This window comes from Aquarana catesbeiana, linkage group LG03 (assembly GCF_042186555.1).
Source record: "Aquarana catesbeiana isolate 2022-GZ linkage group LG03, ASM4218655v1, whole genome shotgun sequence".
NCBI lineage: Eukaryota > Metazoa > Chordata > Amphibia > Anura > Ranidae > Aquarana > Aquarana catesbeiana.
Window position 1 is genome coordinate 657,779,439 of NC_133326.1, and position 12,487 is coordinate 657,791,925.

Genomic DNA, 12,487 nt, shown 5'->3' on the forward strand with positions numbered 1-12,487 from the left:
CCAGTCCTACGCAAAGATTGACCACATTCTCATTCAGACCAACCTTATCCCCCTGGCTACCAAGGCTTCTATTATAGACATAGCTTGGTCGGACCACTCTCTGGTTCTCCTTACAATGAGAAACGTCCTGATGGGGAACGGGGGCTCTTACTGGAGACTGAACGAGTCTCTCCTGGGTGACCCAGTTAACACTAAGATGATAGCAGACGGTATTAGGGAATATTTCCAACTAAGCGGTGTAGAAAACATCTCTCCAGAAACCCTTTGGGCTGCCCATAAGGCTACAGTTCGGGGCGAGCTCATCAGGCTAGCGACTCAGGTTAAAAAGGAAAGACTGATAGACATTCATAAACTGGAACAAACCTTTATTACTTTGAAAGCCGATCATAAAAAAAATCCATCTAAGGTGCACACTGAGAAATTAGACGCGATTAGACTGGAACTCAATCTGGCATTAACGGCTAAAGCTGAAAAACATATTAGGTGGAGCGGAGCTAAATTTTATTGTCAAAGGGACAAAATTGGAACGATGTTAGCCGCTAAACTCTCCCCCAGATTTCGTCCCCACTCTTTCCCCAAACTACGTATAGCAGGCCAACCACCAACAGCCAATCCAACTAAAATCATGACTGCATTCCACGAATTTTACTCCGAGTTATACAAACCCACACAAACAGCAAGAGATACTTCGAATACCGCATTTTTCTCGAACCTTCAACTGCCCTCTATATCCAAGGACCATAGAGACCTAATGGATGAACCCTTCTCCTCAGAGGAGATAAGAGAGGTCATCAAAAATCTTAAGACTGGCTCAGCTCCGGGTCACATTCGGAGACATATTGGCCCCCCACATGGCGAAATTTTTTAACTCTAAAAAATCAGGTTCCCCCATAGATCCACATTTGAACATGGCTTTTATATCTGTCATTCCCAAACCAAATAAGAATCATGAAGAAGTAGAGAATTATAGGCCCATTTCATGAATTAATAACGATCTCAAAATTCTTACCAAAATTCTCGCTAACCGGCTTGCCTCCTTTATTAAGCTGTATGTCCACAAGGACCAGGTTGGATTTATCCCGGGGAGACAAGGTCCAGACCAAATTAGGAGAGCGGTGGACATTGTCTCCATTCTCCAATCTAATTGGGTAGGGGGCCCCAAGCAAGAAGGAATGCTATTATCCCTGGCTTTACATAAGGCCTTTGATTCTATCGAATGGCCTTACTTATTCTCCCTCCTGGAAAGGTGGGGCTTTGGGACTAGTTTCATAGGGACCCTGAGATCTCTCTACTCCAACCTGAAAGCGGTAATCCGATTACAAGGCCAATACTCCGAACCCCTCAAAATAGCAAGAGGGACAAGACAGGGCTGTCCTCTCTCCCCTCTGATTTTCGCCATGGCGATAGAAACACTAGCGATAGCAATTAAATCGAATCCCAATATCCAAGAGGTATCCTGTGGGAATCAAGTCCACAAATGCGGGCTATTTGCGGACGATATGCTCCTCTTCATTACGTCCCCCACCACATCCTTCCCAAACTTGTGCAAACTCCTGAAGGAGTTCGCTAACATCTCAGGCCTGAAGGTTAACTATTCTATGTCATCGGCTTTAAATATCTCCCTCAAAACAGACACTGTATCCGCACTTCAAAGCTCCTTCGACTTTAAGTGGAACGATCGCTATATCGATTACTTAGGAATTAAACTCGCGGCAAAAACTGAACAATTATATTCTATGAACTTCCCTCAAACGTACCGCAAATTAGAAGCTGACTTGGAAAAATGGTCGAAGGGGGAGGTTTCCTGGCTAGGGAGAATCCACGCAGTGAAGATGACACTTTTACCTAGACTCCTCTACCTGTTCAGGGCTCTTCCGATAAACATTAATAAGGATCACTTGACCAAATTCCAAAGAAAAGTAACCAAATTTATCTGGGGGGGGCAGAGGTCACAGACTTCAGCAACTAATCCTTTTCCTTCCCAGAACACAGGGGGGTTTAGGAGCTCCACAGCTCTTCTGGTATTACCAGGCTGCCAGGTTAGCCCAACTCTCAGCGGTCTATTCTAAGGCAGAAAAAACAGATTAGATTCAGATAGAGAGACGGGCTGCCCCATCCTATACCCTGGACTTTCTTCTCTGGGTTTCCCCAAGACAGAGACCCCCAATACTTTCCCCTTCCCTATCTCAAGCGTTTAAATTATGGGATAATCTTAGAAACAACCACACTCTAATCTCTAGATGTCTCCCACTAGCACACATCTTCAATAACCCAGATTTTGCCCCAGGGTTGGACATCAAAGCCTTCAGATGGTGGCTGGACAAGGGACTGTACCGGATCGGACATTTCTTTACCAGTGAGGCCCCTATCTCCCTTGAGTTCTGTATCAATCATCTTGAAATGCCAAACTCAGAGCGTTATAGATTCCACCAAATAAGACATTTTCTTCGCCACCTCTGGGGAGGAAGAAAATCTCCGCCTAACTAACTCATTCACGCCATATGAATTATGGTGTGGGCGTTCAATGGAACAGAGGGGAGAGATCTCTGTCATCTATCAGTCACTAGCCCTTTATTCCCAAAAGACTCCTTACATACTTGCTTGGGAGACTGATCTTTCCCTCAACTGGGAAGTTGATAAATGGAGAAGCTCCTTTAACAGATCCTTCAAGGGCATTAAGAATATTTCCCTAATTGAATCTAGTCTCAAGGTCATAACAAGATGGTATCTTACCCCTGCCAAATTATCTAAAATGTACCCAACAGCGGATCCCCTGTGCTTCCGAGGGTGCCAGCTTCTGGGTTCAATGGCTCACATATGGTGGGAATGCCCCAGACTGAGGCCCTTCTGGGGCAAGGTATTCTCACTGATTCGTAAAATAACGAAGATTCAAATCCCAAAAACCCCTGCCATAGCTCTACTCAACGACAACTTACCCAAGACTCCTAAACTAATATACTTCATCCTCCTAGGGGCCAAACTAACCATTGCCAAAGCTTGGAAACAGCCCAGGGTTTCCTTTAAGGCAGCCATTCGTAAAGTTTCCTGGATAATGTCCCAAGAGAAACTCTCGAGCATTCGAGACGACAAAAAAGCGCAATTCGAAGCTATCTGGGAGCCCTGGGCTCAGTTTATTAGAATCTCCCTCATACCCGGCGTCCAACCTTAAAATTACGAGTGAGTTTATTAGGGGATGGGGGCCCCTCCTGATGACAGGCTAGATTTCCTCTCTCCCTCTCTTCTCTTTCCCCTATCCTCTCCTCTTCTCTTCGTTTCTTTCACTACTTTTCTGCTATCCACTATAGGGGGACTAGGAATTGCCCTCCCGAATATGGTGTAAATCATTCCCCGCAAGGGGGTTCTTAGTTTGTTAGGCTCAAATGTTTTTTTTTTCTTTGTTCATTTTTATTTTTTTTTCGTCATGAAGGTTAGATATCCAGGCTGCAGCTTTTTCATAAAGTTATCTATGACCCCGAGGCTCCTTGGTAAACATAAGTGCGAGGTGGCTTACGGAGATTCTCCCGTGCAGTTTGATCCCTTTAGGGGTGCCGGCGAGATCCCTTTGGGCCACTCTAAGCTACGGTAACTAAACTTGGTGGTCTACACTTTCCTTGAGGAATGTCAGCAGCTTAGTAGGTACTGTTTATGGTTATAGCGATTTGATAAACTATTATACTTTGTATTGTTAGGATACAAGTCCCCCTCAGGGATAAGTCATGTAACAGTCTGATGTGATTTGTAATATTTTTTTTTTTATTGCTTATGTTTTTCTTTATTTTGTTAAACTAATAAAAGCTTTTGAAAGGACTAGGAAATATCATGCTAATTAGAAACTCGGTTGGTTAGATTTAAAACATTTTTTTATTTAGATGGAATAGTAATTGGATCAGAATAATTTCTCTTGTCTAGTCATTAATTTAAGAAAAGAGCCGATTGATGTCACCATAGTGACAAACCATAGGTGTGCACTTTGAATTACTAATCTAAAAAAAGCAATAGTTATATATCTATATTTTGCAAAGTTATAGATTTTCATTATACAAAATGTGCTGTGTTCAGTGAGGGGATGGTTAAATCACCAAAAACCCAAAAGCACCATATCTGACTTTAGTATTTTGTTAATATTCAGATTCTTTGTTTACATGTATTTTTATTTTTTCACAGATAAATAAATAAATAATTGAGTTGATTTCACCATCTAACACCTACTCTGGAAACAATTTTCAAACAGATCTTTATCAACACAATGAGTAAAGTAGGGGACAAGCTGTATCTGTGATCTGAGTGCCACAAAAGTTTTATTTCTCAGTCAAAGCTTAATGTTTACCAGAGGATTCATACAGGAGTGAAGCCATTTCAGTGTTCAGAATGTGGCAAGTGCTTCTCAGTAGATTATAATCTTACTGTACACCTGAGAATTCACACGGGAGAGAAAACACTCAATTGTTCAGAGTATGACAAACGCTTCCTTAATAGGAGTAGTCTTGTTGCACACCAGAAGACTCACACAGGTGAGAAACCCTTCAGATGCTCCGAATGTGACAAGTTCTTTCCAGATCAAAGTCATCTTACTGTACACCAGAGAATTCACACAGGAGAGAAACCATTTAAATGTTCAGAATGCGGCAAATGCTTCTCACAATGTCCTCATCTTACTAAACACCAGAAGACTCACATAGGAGAGAAGTGATTCAAAGGGTGAGAATGTGGCAAGTGCTTCTCACAAGGATTCCATCTTACTCAAGACTAAAGCCTCGTACACACGATCAGATTTTCCGACGGGAAATGTGTGATGACAGGCTGTTGGCGGGAAATCCAACCGTTTGTACGCTCCATCGGACAATTGTTGACGGATTTTCCACAGACAAATGTTGGATGGCAGGTTTTAAAATTTTCCGGACAAATGTCTGTTGTTGGATTTTCCAAGCGTGTGTACACAAGTTTGTTGGACAAAAGTCCAAAGTACAAAGACGCATGCTCAGAAGCAAGAACGAGCCAGAAGCAGTCTTGTATACTAGCGTTCATAGTGGAGAATTAACATTCGTGATGTGGCAAATTATGAAATCTCGAAAATGCAGCGCACATTCTCTTCTTCTTTAATGGAATAATAATGAAGCTGCTTTGCTTGTTATACTGATGGAGTTATTGCAAACACATTTTCAAAGGCTTTTTTTTTCTAGTGATATCAAGAATATTATTATTAACTATGTTGGTGTCCCTTGTCAATTTTACATTACATTTTTTTTTATGTAACTGCCTACTCCCAAACTGTCATTTGAAGTAAAACACATAGCCAAGTATTATTCTCCACAATTTTTTTATTGTGCATTAAAAAAAGAAAACAAATAAAATTAGACATGCTATCTGCCAATAGAACTTAACCAAAAAGTGCGTTCTATGCATCCAAAAATATAGAAGATATAACAAATCAAATCATTATTATTCAACCAAAAAATAAAATAAAAGCCTCATGCATGTGTCCTGCTTCTTAATATGGGGGTCAACAATGCCAAGAGTTTGGGAAAGCAGGGGTCCCTCATCCAGAGATAATTCTGAAAATCATCTGGATTATTCTCCTGGCGCTCCCGCAGCAAAGGCATATGACATAATTGGTCCCGATTACTAAAGCAACCAATTTTTGGTTTAAGAACTCCTCCTCCTCCAGTTCCTGGACTGGACTTGGGTCAAAGCAATAATAAATAACATGTCATCTCCTCCGATTCTGCAACATGTCTGGTTGAGGAACGGCCGTTCAGAAACTAACTGAAAAGCACAAAATGAAAAGCTCGAAATTAAAAGCGTGAATCAACACTCACCAAATTTCTACTAACACAAAATTAGCAGAAGGAGCCCAAAGGGTGGTGCTAAAGAGCTGAAAAACCATGTAGTAAGGGGAAAAGTAGGGGGTAGTAAAAATATACAAACTTTATTCAAAAATTACATAGAATACATGATTAAAAACAATATGATGAACAGTTCATACAGTTAATCTCCTGCAACATGTAAAAAAGGGCTCTAGGGTGAAAGAACACAATTGAACATGACAGTCAGAATACCCAACATGTTTCGGAATTTTGTTAATACAGTTCCTTCTTCAGGGCTTTTGTGAAGATATACTGTATGGTCTATCGAAGAAAATACATAAATAAAAGATAATCAGAAAATGTGTAAGACAAAATGCAAAAAATCGGGACAATAACTTGGGACATGGCAGGAAAGAGAAAGCAAAGGTTAAAGGACTTACTAGTTCAAAATCAATAACTGTGCCTTAGACGAGTCAATGGTTTAATAGATGACACTCCAAGTTTCAGTCTCCAAAAGGTAGTACCGTTCAAAAACTGATTGTTGAGAAAATAGAATAATGCATCAGCCCCTGTATTAGGGGCCGGAAGCTGGATGGTATGGATAACCTCCCAGGTGTGACTGACAAGGGATAGCATCAAAGTAAGGACCAGTTGGTTGTACCAGGCTATGGAATCCACAAGGAACAGCAGGAGAGAAGGCGCAGGCCCCTAAACATGAATAATGTATAATAGTATGAATATAGTAAAAAAGTGTTTAATGTACATGTATAAAATCTATATTAAACTAAAAATAATAATACATAGTGAGTCGGGGAAGCCAGATAATGTTACCTTTTGCTCTGCTTTGAACTTACTGGCCGCCTTACTAGCTATCTGGCTTCCCCGACTCACTATGTATTATTTTTAGTTTAATATAGATTTTATACATGTACATTAAACACTTTTTTTTACTATATTCATACTATTATCAGTACATTGTGAGAGGAGAGAGGGAGAGATCATTTGCAGTGCTGTGGGCACTACAGATCCAACCCACAGCACTGCTCAGTGCCCATACTCTGCAATACTCTGCCAATACTCTGCCAATACTCGCCAATGCTCTGCAATAAATTTTAATAGAAACAAAGAATTTTTTTTTTAGATTTATAGCGCAAAAAATAAATAAATAATAAACCCAGCGGTGATTAAATATCACCAAAAGAAAGCTCTATTTGTGTGAAAAAAAGGACAAACATTTAAAATGGGTACAGTAATTGTCATTCAAACTGTGAGAGCACCGAAATCTGAAAATTGGTCTGGTTAGGAAGGGGGTTTAAGTGGTTAAATATCGTGCCTGGGGGGTGTCCATAGTATGCCTGTAAAGTGGCTCAGTTATCCCATGTTTAGAACAATACCACAGCAAAATAACATTTCTAAAGGAAAAAAAAGTAATCTAAAACTGATCGCGGCTGTAATGAATTGTTGGGTCCCGGCAATATAGATAAAACTCATTGAAAAAAAAAGGCATGGGTTCACCCCCCAGTCCATTACCAGGCCCTTTGGGTCTGGTATAAATATTAAGGGGAACCCCCGAACCAGAAATGTAAAAAACAAATTGCATGGGGGTCCCCCCAAAATCCATACCAGGCCCTTCAGGTCTGGTATGGATATTAAGGGGAACCATGCCCCAACTTTTAAAAAAATGGCGTAGGGGTCCCCCCAAATCCATACCAGACCCTTATCCGAGCACGCAACCTGCCAGGCTGCAGGAAAAGAGGGGGACGAGAGAGCATCCCCCCTTCTGAACCGTACCAGGCCACATGCCCTCAACATGGGGAGGATGCTTTGGGGTCCCCCAAAACATCTTGTCCCCATGTTGATGGGGACAAAGGCCTCATCCCCACAACCCTTGCCCATTGGTTGTGGGGGTCTGCGAGCGGGGGGGCTTATCGGAATCTGGAAGCCCCCTTTAACAATGGGACCTCCAGATCCCGGCCCCCCTATGCGAATTGGTAACGGGTACATTGTACCCCTACCATTTCACAAAAAAAAGTGTCAAAATAGTAAAAAAGACAGGAGACACTTTGGGACAAGTCCTTTATTAAAAAATAAAAAAATAAAAATGTCCCGCAATGTAAATCCATCTCGCGTTGCCTGACGGACTGAAAAAAGAAAAAAAACGCAATAGCTCCGGCTCCATGGGAGGCTCCTGCCAAGTGACGCGTCTTCTCGGTGAGCTGCCCCACTCTGACGCCACATGACGTCAGAGGAAGGCGGGGTCGCCCGTTTACATCACTGAGTGGCCCCGCCCACAGCTATATAACAGCTGTCATCGAGAAGAAGCGTCACTCGGCGGGAGCCTCCCATGGAGGCAGAGCTTTTTTTTCTTTATATGGTCCATCGGGAGGCGCAAGATGGATTTACATCGTGGGACATTTTTATTCTTTTATTTTTTAATAAAGAACTTGTCCCAAAGTGTCTCCTGTCTTTTTTACTATTTTTGCCACTTTTTTTGTGAAATGGTAGGGGTACAATGTATCCGTTACCAATTCACATGGGGGAGCGGGATCTGGGGGTCCCCTTGTTAAAGAGGGCTTTCAGATTCCGATAAGCCCCCCGTCCGCAGACCCCCACAATCACCGGGCAAGGGTTGTGGGGATGAGGCCCTTGTCCCCATCAACATGGGGACAAGATGCTTTGGGGGGACCCCAAAGCATCCTCCCCATGTTGAGGGCATGTAGCCTGGTACGGTTAAGGAGGGGGGGCACTCTCTCATCCCCCCCCTTTTCCTGCGGCCTGCCAGGTTGCGTGCTCGATGAGGGTCTGGTATGGATTTTAGGGGGACCCCAACGCAATTTTTAAAAAAAAATTTTGGTTCGGGGTTTCACTTAATATTCATACCAGACCCTAAGGGCCTGGTAATGGACTGGGGGGGAAACCCATGCCTTTTTTTTTTTAATGAGTTTTATCTATATTGCCGAGACCCGGCAATTCATTAGCCGTGATCAGTTTTAAATGACTTTTTTTCCTTTAGAAATGTAATTTTGCTGTGTTATTGTTCTAAACACGAGAAAACTGCACCACTTTACAGGCATACTAAGGACACCCCCAGGCACAATATTTAAAAGAATATTTCATTTGTATTGCTTCACTTTAAGCATTATTTAAATCACTGCTCCTGAAAAAATGAACGTTTTTAAAACCAATTTTTCCATTGATACATGTCCCCCGGGGCAGGACCCGGGTCCCCAAACACTTTTTATGACAATAACTTGCATATAAGCCTTTAAAATGAGCACTTTTGGTTTTTCATGTTAGTGTCCTATAGACTTTAATGATCTTCCGCGGCTTTTCGAATTTGCAGCGAACACCGCATAATGTTCGCTGTTCGGCAAACACCCAATGTTCGCGTAGAACTTACATTCCAATTGAACATCTGGCTCATCCCTACTCAAGACCAGAAGACTCACACAAAAAAAGCATTTTAGATGTTTACAATGGGACAAATACCTCTTACAAATTGGACATGTTACTCAATACCAGAGAATTCAGCCAGGAAAGAAGCTATATAAAGTTTGTGACAAGGTTTTCTTATACTAGGCAGTTCTTTATCAACATCAAGCTAGCTACGCTGGAAAGAAGCCTTAATAACCACTTGCTGTCTGTCCGCATTTTAACGGGGGCAGGCGGCACCCCCCCTCCCCACAGGCAAATCATGTACTTGTATGTTGGCAGTGGCTTTTGGGTTCAGGGAGCATGCGTGTGCCCTACGTGACTCCTGCTGATTGGACACAGTAGGATTTTGTCAGCAGGCTTCAGCCAATGAATCAAGTCTGAGACCTGCTGATTGGCTGTGTCCAATCACAACCCAGAGCCTTGTGTTGACAAACACCACAGGGCTCTGTACAGAGGGAGTGATCTGTTTGTTTCTTCTCCCTGAAAGCAGTTATACTTTTGATCACCCCTTCCAAGCCAGTGTCATTAGTACAGTTACAGTGTATATTATCATCACTATCATTATATTATTAGTGAAAAAAAAATCTATACCATAATTTGTAGAAGATAGAACTTTCACACAAACCAATCAAAATACACTTATTGGAATTTTTTTTCAAACCAAAGACTTAGCAGAATACATTTTCGCCTGAATTTATAAAGAAATTCATTTGTTTTTCTATTTTTTATTGGATATGTTTTATAGCAGAAAGGAAAAAAAAAAATTTTTTTTAAATGATCAGTCTTTTCTTTAATAATATATATATATTTATAATATATTTATATAATAAAAAATAAAAGACCCAGTGGTGATCAAATACTACCAAAAGAAAGCTCTATTTTTAGTATCCAGTGTTGCATGACTGCACAATTACCAGTTAAAGTAGTGCAGTGCTAAAAAGCAAAAAATGGCCTGGTCATGTACAGGACAAAACCTTCCAGAGCTCAAGTGGTTAGTGAATGTCATAAATATATGAAATGCAAAAAAAGGGTTCTTTCACAATCAGATTGAACCTGATTGGACTCTCAAGTCTCCTCTATGGAGCGGCAGATGTCAGCAGACACATGTTTGCTGACACCACCATCCGATTCTGTCCGCAAAATCTAGACAGATGGTGGTCCTATTTTCCATCCGTCTGGCGGAACAGATCAGATGAAAATGGACAGGCGCTCCGTTTCCACACGATTTCCCTATCGAGGAGAGTGGGACTGTGTCCGCTCTGCACAGTGAAGTGGACAGGACCTGTCACCCGATCCCCCGCTGAGCAATTGGAATCCGCAAGACAGAGATGCCCATGTGAAAGGGGCCTAAGGCCTGATTCACACCTATACATTTTTAGTGCTTTTTGTATTTTGCAGATTTGCACTACAGAACGTGTTCCATAGGAAATCATGTTAAATGGACTGTAGGACTAAACTGAAAAAAGCACTAAAAATGCATATAAAAGCAAAGGAGAAGGCCTTAAAAAAATACAGGGTTGAGAGATCTTCAGCAGCATTCATACTTCATAAGGAATGCAACAAGAAATGTAAGGGTGCAATTAGGGCGGCTAAGATAGAACACGAAAGATACATAGTGGAGGAAAGCAAAAAAAATCCCAGGAAATTCTTTAAGTATGTAACCAGTAAAAAAGAGGACAGACCATATTTACCCCATAAAGAATGAGGAAGGTCACCTGGTTACAAAGGATGGGGAGATGGCGAAGGTATTGAATTTATTCTCCTCCTCAGTCTTTACGAGGGAATCAGGGGGCTTCAGTAACCAAAACTGCAGTGTTTATTCTCATGACACATCACAGGAAGCACCTCCATGGTTAACAGAGGACAGAATTAAAATTAGACTTGGGAAACTTAACATTATTAAATCACCGGGACCAGATGGCTTGCGCTCAAGGGTACTTCGGAAACTCAGTCAAGTAATTGCCAAGCCATTGTTCCTAATTTTTACTGACAGTCTACTGACTGGAATGGTACCAGCTGATTGGAGAAAAGCCAACATAGCACCAATATTTAAAAAAGGCCCAAAATACATCTCTGGGAATTACAGACCAGTTAGCCTAACATCAATAGTATGCAAGCTCTTGGAGGGGATGATAAAGGACTACAGTATATACATGATTTAAGTAATGAGAACGGTATAATTAGCAGTAATCAGCATGGATTCATGAAGAATTGTTCTTGCCAAACCAATCTATTAACCTTCAATGAGAAGGTGAGTTGCCATCTAGATAAAGGAAGGCCCGTAGATGTGGTGTATCTGGATTTTGCAAAAGCATTTGACACAGTTCCCCATATACGTTTACTGTACAAAATAAGGTTAGTTGGCATGGAACATAGGGCGAGTACATGGATTGAAAACTGGCTACAAGGGCGAGTTCAGAGGGTGGTGATAAATGGGGAGTACTTGGAATGGTCAGGGGTGGGTAGTGGGGTCCCCCAGGGTTCTGTGCTGGGACCAATCCTATTTAATTTGGTCATAAACGACCTGGAGGACAGTTCAATCTCTGTATTTACGGACGATACTAAGCTAAGCAGGGCAATAACTTCTCCGCAGGATGTGGAAATCTTGCAAAAAGATCTGAACAAATTAATGGGGTGGGCAACTACATGGTAAATGTTAATGTGGAAAAATGTAAAATAATGCATTTGGGTGGCAAAATATGAATGCAATCTATACACTGGGGGGAGAACCTCTGGGGGAATCTAGGATGGAAAAGGACCTGGGGGTCCTAGTAGATAATAGGCTCAGCAATGGCATGCAATGCCAAGCTGCTGCTAACAAAGCAAACAGAATATTGGCATGCATTAAAAAGGGGATCAACTCCAGAGATAAAACGATAATTCTCCCACTCTACAAGACTCAGGTCCAGCCGCACCTAGAGTATGCTGTCCAGTTCTGGGCACCAGTCCTCAGGAAAGATGTACTGGAAATGGAGCGAGTACAAAAAAGGGCAACAAAGCTAATAAAGCGTCTGGAGGATATTAGTTATGAAGAAAGGTTGCAAGCACTGAACTTATTCTCTCTGGAGAAGAGACGCTTGAGAGGGGATATGATTTCAATTTACAAATACCATACTGGTGACCCCACAATAGGGATAAAACTTTTTCGCGGAGGGGAGTTTAACAAGACACGTGGCCACACATTACAATTAGAAGAAAAGAGGTTTAACCTTAATCTACGTAGAGGGTTCTTTACTGTAACAGCGGCA

At 41.7% G+C, this 12,487-nt stretch overlaps 2 protein-coding genes across 5 annotated transcripts in view; both read right to left on the reverse strand.

The window, feature by feature from the left end:
• The window catches only part of LOC141133405 (uncharacterized), a 53,767-nt gene that overhangs the window by 35,931 nt on the left and 5,349 nt on the right, over positions 1 to 12,487 (reverse strand). The gene's annotated exons all lie outside the window — the stretch shown is intronic.
• The window catches only part of LOC141133402 (uncharacterized), a 218,714-nt gene that overhangs the window by 20,328 nt on the left and 185,899 nt on the right, over positions 1 to 12,487 (reverse strand). Inside the window, exon 3 of one of the 4 annotated variants that reach the window (XR_012243060.1) lies at positions 5,301 to 6,125. The exons of the other annotated variants lie outside the window; for them this stretch is intronic. The gene's annotated coding sequence lies outside the window, so the exon portion shown is untranslated. Of the gene's footprint in view, positions 1 to 5,300; positions 6,126 to 12,487 lie in introns of those variants that run through there. 4 annotated transcript variants of the gene reach the window in all.